Source organism: Carassius gibelio, chromosome B10 (genome assembly GCF_023724105.1).
Source record: "Carassius gibelio isolate Cgi1373 ecotype wild population from Czech Republic chromosome B10, carGib1.2-hapl.c, whole genome shotgun sequence".
Classification (NCBI taxonomy): domain Eukaryota; kingdom Metazoa; phylum Chordata; class Actinopteri; order Cypriniformes; family Cyprinidae; genus Carassius; species Carassius gibelio.
In genome coordinates this window covers 12,799,574-12,807,088 of record NC_068405.1, presented here as the reverse complement: position 1 = coordinate 12,807,088, position 7,515 = coordinate 12,799,574, and the positions used below count along the sequence as shown (strand labels likewise).

Below are 7,515 nucleotides of genomic sequence, written 5' to 3'. Positions count from 1 at the left end.
TAATAAAGAGGTCATGCATTGAGCTCAATCATTGGTCTGTTTTAAACATTTGATTAATTTATTGCGTTACTCATCTTATGTAATATTAATAAGGTACACTCGCCGATTCAATTGGTCCTACTGTATTTCCACACCCTAGAAAATGTTTGTTAAAATATAATAATAAATGTTTGATCAGAGAAGGTTTGAGTTTTAATAACAAAGACATCCAATGTAGATCTGTTTTTCAAACATTTGTCTAAGGTTATTGCGTTTCTAAATTCAGTGTGTATATATATATATATATATATATATATATATATATATATATATATATATATATATATATATATATATATATATATATATATATATATAATGTAATTCATATAAATAAATTGTATAAAATACTTTAAAAGCGTTACAAATTTGAATTACTAAAATTTTCGTCAAGTTAGGCCATTCAACCTTTTATCCAAATTATTATTATTTTAAAATAAATAAAACCTTTTTTTAAATGTATGTCAAGTTTATCCTACGAACAAACATTTGTCCCCAAACTAGCTAGTCCCTACCTTATTTAAGCTAAAATTGCAACGTTGTGATTAAAAAATAAACAAAATAATAATAATTAACTTATTGTAATTAGTATTTGAATCTGTGTTCTTAATGCTGGAAGTTTAGGCTACATGTTTATTTAGTTAGAAAGTCTAGAAAATCACACAATCATGAAAGTAAGATTTAATTGATAGCTTGCCTTGAATATCAACATTTCCTGAAAATTAGAGAACCTCTCTTTATACAGACCATTTGTTAAATAGGCCACATGAAATACATTTGTAACCATTTCAGATCCTGTTATACTGTTATACCCTCTTATATAGGTTAAGTGGTTCTTGTATTACATGACCTGTGTGGTCTTTGTGTGAATGCTGGTGTTTGTTGGGTAACAGCTGGGTGTACCTGGTTTAAATTGCACACATGAATGCAAGCTTTTTTCAGGTTTATTTACACACATATGCTAAACTAACTCAAAGACAGTTTAGCATTCAAATATAGACACTGTTTAAAACAGTACTAAGTTATCTGTGCTGCTCCATGCAGGAGTTTGAGAATACTTTGGAGTTTTAAAGACTGGGGAATCTGAATATGGCTCCAGTGATGAAGTGCAGAAGTGTTCCTCAAATGCTGCCAACAGTTTCCCAGGTTCGCACCCCACCTCTTGGCCACAAATTCCTATTGAGAGCTGAACCAGAGCTGGAGATAAGAGCACCAGCATGACAATGATTGCACACACTCTAAGTGAAAGGCCATTTTTCCACTAGTATATTTTAGCAGCTGAAAGGTACCTTAAATCACCAGGAAGAAGGAAAGGGGAACTGAATAGGTGGCTTGAATTTTATTTGTCCAGTCAAGCAATTTAAAGTTCCTATTTGAAAGGTCACTTTCTTCAAAGTATTTGCATAAGGGTAATCAGTGAAAGCCATGTTGTAAAAAGCACATATACGCAAACCCACTGAACAATTTCATTTATCTTCAAAGGTTTCATCCACAATTCCATGCATTTTCCTGGATTTTGAAATCCTTTTCATCCTACTCCAAGTGATAACCTTACCTATTTAGACAGTGGTGTCCTCAGAATGGATAATATATGTCCCCATAAAGCACATTTGAGTGAGACTTTACTGTTGCACCCTTGCTGTAGTACTGGATCATTTGAGCTCAGTATTAGTCATTTAATCATACTTGTTGAGAACTTCATCTAGCTGTTTGTCCCTTTCCTGGTCATCTATCTTGCACAACCTAATATAAATTTTATGTGCATTTAAAGGGTAAATTTACCCAAAAATAAAAATCATGTCTTTAATTAATCACCCTCATTTCGTTCCAAACCCATAAGACCTTCGTTCATCTTTGGAACACAAATTAAGATATTTTTGATCAAATCTGAGAGCTCTCTAACCCTCCCATAGACAGCAATGCTGCAATTTTCCTAGGTCCAGAAACGTGGCAAGGACATCAGTAAAATAGTCCATGTGACATCAGTGGCTTTTGTCAGACTACTTGAACTTATATTTTCTACAGACACACTGCAGCAAAAGATAGAGTTAAATGTTTTAAAACCTTTTTTTCTTTTTGGCGAAAATACTAATGGCATAAGAGTTTCGGAAAGTAGTGTGTGTGTGTGTGTGTGTGTGTGTGTGTATATATATATATATATGATTTAGATTCTGATTTAGAAAGCCAGTAAAAATCATTTTGGCATCCTGCCTTGCCTCATAAGCCAATGGTGCATGGACACCTCTAGCTTTAGGATGTTGCTAGACTCAACCTTGTTGACAATTCACTCCATGTGTGAACTCTCAGCTTGAGGCAACTTTGAGTCTCCCAGACTTTGGCTGCCTCAGATAACACCTGAAACGTGAAGACTGTGCTTGAGAAATGAACCTCTCAGCCTCTCCTCATTCCTTCATTCTTGCCTGTAATCAAACACAAATGTTTAAAAATGTGTCTATAGCTAAACACCAGACTGTCTCTATTTTTATTTGAATCTATTTTAATGTACACATGTACACAATTTTAATGTTTTTCATGTTGCTAGCAAACCTTGGACAATTCAATAAATGTTTTACATCCCTGATTCATCCGTAGTAAATGCTTTTTGACAACATTGCACATAATGCATTAGAATAATTTCAAGCATATAATAGTATTCATAAAATAAGCACCACAGTGAATATTGAAGACAAGAAATCCATGACTCTTGAAAGGTAACATTTCCTCACTGCTGACAAATGAAAAGCATGTAATGTAATGCTGAAATAACTAATTGGATTTTGCTCTGAAACATTGAAACTGTGCTGTTCTTGACCTCAAAGAACTCAAAGACAGTTCTATTATTTCAAACAGTCCTTAAATTGTTTTTACAATATTTAACTGAACAAATATATAAAAAAATTTGAACAAGTAAAATACGGTGACGGTGACGCTTGACGGTGAAAGGAAATTCATAAAAAAGTACCATTCTTAAGTAAATCAATTTATTTAACACATCATACTATTTTGATGTTGTCTCTAATAACCAACTGGGTCAACAATTTATTTCACAATATGTGTAATTTTAATACACAGCAATCATATATATCATAAATAGTGTATGCTACATTGTATAAAGTAAGCAAATATATAAAATAATGCATAATTTTTAAATGAAATATATATTTACAATAGTGATTTAGTCAAGAGCAGTGATAGATTTTCTTTCTTTTGTTGTTTAATCAACGTGAATGACAGATAGCAAAAATATAAGACCGCTGTCACTTTAAGACCTGCTCCGATCAAATACTGTTACCTGTTTTCTCTACCTCAGCCTTTTACTTTCAATTAAGATCTAAATATCATTAGGTTTTCAAGGATACTTTCAAAGAAGGGCATTCTGTGTATATTTAACTGTTCAAGGCATATAAAACGGCAAAAATAACTTCACATGCTCGTGCCTCTCAGACAGCATGCATAGCAAAATTAGTTATCTTTCACTGCTGGTTGTGTTTCAGTGGTGTAAAATCAATTGTTTTTAAGCAGCAATGCTTAAAAACACATGCAAATGATTTTCAGCAACGTCACGTGAAATCCAAAATTATATCCCTTATCGGTATATCCCCCACTCCTCTAACCAACATGCACATGAAAATTTGTATTTTATTCATTGTATTATTTCTAATGTTATTATAACAATACAATAAACTATACACATTTACTTCTTTTATTACAATATTTTATGCAATTATTAGCCTACATTTATGATTATGAATGCGCTGATTTCTTTTACAATACATGAAAAATGATGAATTATTATATTAAATATTCATTTACTGCAAAAAAGCAATATACAATGTGTGTGTGTGTGTGATATAAATATATAAGTATATTAGTATTGCATTCTGAACATAACTTGTGTGGTGTGTCTACTTACCTCATTCCAGCGTAGTGTTTCACGTGGCAGCCCAAGGTGGCAGTGAGGACAACAGCTGACAGATTCCTCTTCCTCCTCTCCCCTCTTCTTCTCCCTTGGCCTATCACTGTCCCACAGGGGAAAGACACAGAGCGAGAGGAGTGGGCTACTCCAAAATGAGGTCTGGGGTCTCGCTTGTACTTCAAATGCTCACCACTGGGGGCAGTGTTAGATCCTCACTGTCCGCCTGCAACTAACAAAACCTTTACTGAACTCCTCCATCTAGCGCACACATGCGGTAATGACACGTTATATTTTGCACAGCTAACTCGGCTACATAATTTACAACCAGCTGAAAGGGTTGCAAGTTGGCAACAATATACTGAATGCATGCCAGATCAATGAAATCCAACCCCAGAGTCTATCTAGTGCTAAAAAGGCAGACAAACCAGATCATTAATCTATTGCAACATGCCCTATATTTAATATAGTTGCACATTAAGTACAAACATGAGTTTCTCACTGTGCCCGAGGTATGTTTTGCTCTTCGATCGGGAGAGATTTCAAGCAGTACCAACAGAGATCAAAGGCGACTCCTATAGCTATTGAAGCACACACTCATTATTCAATTAATTACTTTACAAAGCCTACTCCACCTATGCCAACACACTATCGGACGTATTTCACTCTATGCATACATGTTATTTCTACAATGTTTTATTTTATCTATTTTTTTTTTACCACAGAACAAACAGCTCAGAATATCCTAGAGTAAATTTAGGCCTGTGGCTGGCCATTGTTTCCCATCATCCATCTGAGTAAACAGCATTAGCATTTCAGTGCTGAACATTTGCACAAGGACAAACTGTTCAGCATTTTTAATGAACCTTATCCATATGATAAATGTATACTCTGTGTGTGTAGGCCTACTGGAGTCACTGCCAAGGCCGGAGCAATGTATGGGGTCTGGTTGGATTCAGATTTCTCCTGTGTAACACAACTGCTCCCTTCCTCGCATGAAACGACCTTTAGTAGCCCATAATGAAATAGAAGAGAATGAGTAGCAGGGTTTAGATACAGTTCACACAGAGTATGTTTTTGCATTCACTAGCGCTGCTTCGTAAGCGGTTTTATATGTAAACATGAGTACTGCATCTCGTTGCTTTTCCAGACGTTTTTAATCATAGAAAGTCTTAATAAATTAAGTAAAACCTTTCACACATGCCTCTGCGATGTTTACCCTTGTCTTTATGCTTGGTTTTGGGTTTTGCTCTATTTTTTATACAAACGTGCATGCTGTGTCTTGAGAAAGCAAAGTTGCAAAGTTAGAATTAAAATAAAATCAATTTAATTTCACAGTGTTTCGCGTTTTTGAATGCAAGCAAGTTTTCATTGTGATCTGTTCCTGCTGACCAATAAGAATCAAGTATTCTAGAGCGCCATAGAATGTCAAATCTCTATATAGGCGCAACAATGTCAAAATTCTATGTAGTCACTGTTTTCCTATTCACTCAAACCGTAGACTCACAATCATTGAGCAGTAATATAATATAGAGGTGTAATGATAAAACCTTCGTATTCATCTGGAAGAAGGAGGCGGGAACCGGCGCATAATCAAAATGAAACTTTAATGACAAAAATAAACACAAAACAGCGCACCAGCCCCTCACGGACGACTGGTGCGCACAAAATAAAAGCAAACATAAAATAATGGCCCAGGCCTGGTCCTCTCTCGTCCTTCACGGTCGTCGCTCCAGTTTTATATCCTTCCATCTCCTACGTGGGACTCGAGACCGGCGGTGGGGCGCAGGTGTAGCTCATCTCCAATCACTACACCTGGCCTCACTCCTTGTTCCCACTCCTCTCGGCCCCGCCCCACTTGTCACAAGAGGTTAACGGTGCTACAGAAGAAAAAAATTGCATTATTAATCTGTGTACTGATTGATCCATTGAAAAGAAAACCCTTCTGACCTTTTCCTGTTGGTCCAGTAAAGAGTCTTCTTCCTTGCCACTTTGGTCAGACATAATCATTCTGTATTTTTAAATGAAAGAGTGAAGCATAAAAATACGTTTATATTGGTTTTGTTTATTTGTTTCTGCATTGTAATAAAATCCCTAACACATTGCTGGGCTTTTTTCTTAGACAGTGCCTTAGTTCAATTACTGCTGTTTACCCCTCAACGGGAGGTTATCAGTTAATCCATCCGTTTACGAGTCACACTCATAGGCTTGAGTTTCCCCAGCCAAGACCTTAAACTCACCCTGAAGCTAGCAAAACATCAGCAGTTAAGTGTTGTACTCGTAGTGAGCTCACTTACCACACTTGGGCTGCTTGGCCGTCATTAACCGTCCCCGCCATCTCACTGACCTCCCATTTCCGTGGGAGCAACCTCTTTTTGTTTATCTGTTCTCTCGTTCTCTCTCCCTAACCCCTTCTTCTCATGGCACGGAAACTGTGGCCATTAAATATTTGATGAATCTCAATGGCTCACAAGCAGATTTGCTGTAAAGAGTGAGAGCAGTGGAGCTCAGGTGTCAAACCAGTCTGGACTACCAGCTGAGGATAAACACCCCTAAGGGACATTTTACCACATCTGCCACAATAGCACTTGATGTAAACATCAAATGGATTATGCCCTCGAGACAAGAGGGCTGTTTGCACACACAGTGTGCACCTAATATAGTACCAAAGAGTGAGTGCATGTGGAGCAGTATCTATGAGTGTGTGTTCAGGTTTTGTCCCTGTGGGCTTTTAGAAAATAGACTCTCTTAAAACACACTTCTAACACTCGCCTGTAATTTATCTGTTGGCAATTTTCAACAGAATAGACGCATTTAATCAAAGGCCTTTTTGTCTGCAATTTCATTTTTATCACATCTTATGTTAATAAAACATATGTTAATAAAAATATTTAATAAACAGGCTATTTTACAGTGTCCTTGTCATGCACGTACTAATAACAGTACATTTTGCAACAATACATCACATGCAACTAACCCTAAACCATACACTAACCCTAGTACACATTGTTAATTAATATTATTCAGAACTTAAATATATAATTACAATGTACACCTTAAAATAAAGTGTTGTCTCTAAATGCATTTAAATCATTTTTTTTTTTTTTTATGAATTACATTTTGGAAATTACATTTTAAATGTTTAATTAGTGACTAAAATGTATCACATGATTTATTAAAATTGCTTAAAACAGCTTAACCAAACACATTGAGCTCAGGCATAATTCCTTAGATTTACACATCATGTCTCATATTTCATCTGCAGCTCCTCATTGACACCGTTTACTAAAAGTACATTTAAAAATAATCATTTAAAAAAGTATACTAAAAGGTTATATCTGTTACTCTTTGAAAATGTGAAAAAGGATGTAAAAGGCAATGAATGAATTGAAATGTATGATAAATTATGTTAATATATATATATTTATATATATATATATATATATATATATATATATATATATATATATATATATATATATATATATATATATATTTACAATAGGAAAATAAATAAACATCAATGACTTAATAAATTAATATAACATTATATACACACAACT

The 7,515-nt window shown here is 34.9% G+C and overlaps 1 long non-coding RNA gene across 1 annotated transcript; it reads right to left on the bottom strand.

Moving 5' to 3' along the window:
• Positions 1 to 5,637: 5,637 nt before the first annotated feature.
• LOC127966152 (uncharacterized) lies at positions 5,638 to 6,524 on the bottom strand. Its single transcript, XR_008155546.1, has 3 exons — positions 6,250 to 6,524; positions 5,903 to 5,963; positions 5,638 to 5,832 (listed from the first exon to the last, which is right to left on the bottom strand). It is a non-coding gene; the product is annotated as an uncharacterized LOC127966152 (long non-coding RNA).
• Between the last annotated feature and the right edge of the window lie 991 nt (positions 6,525 to 7,515).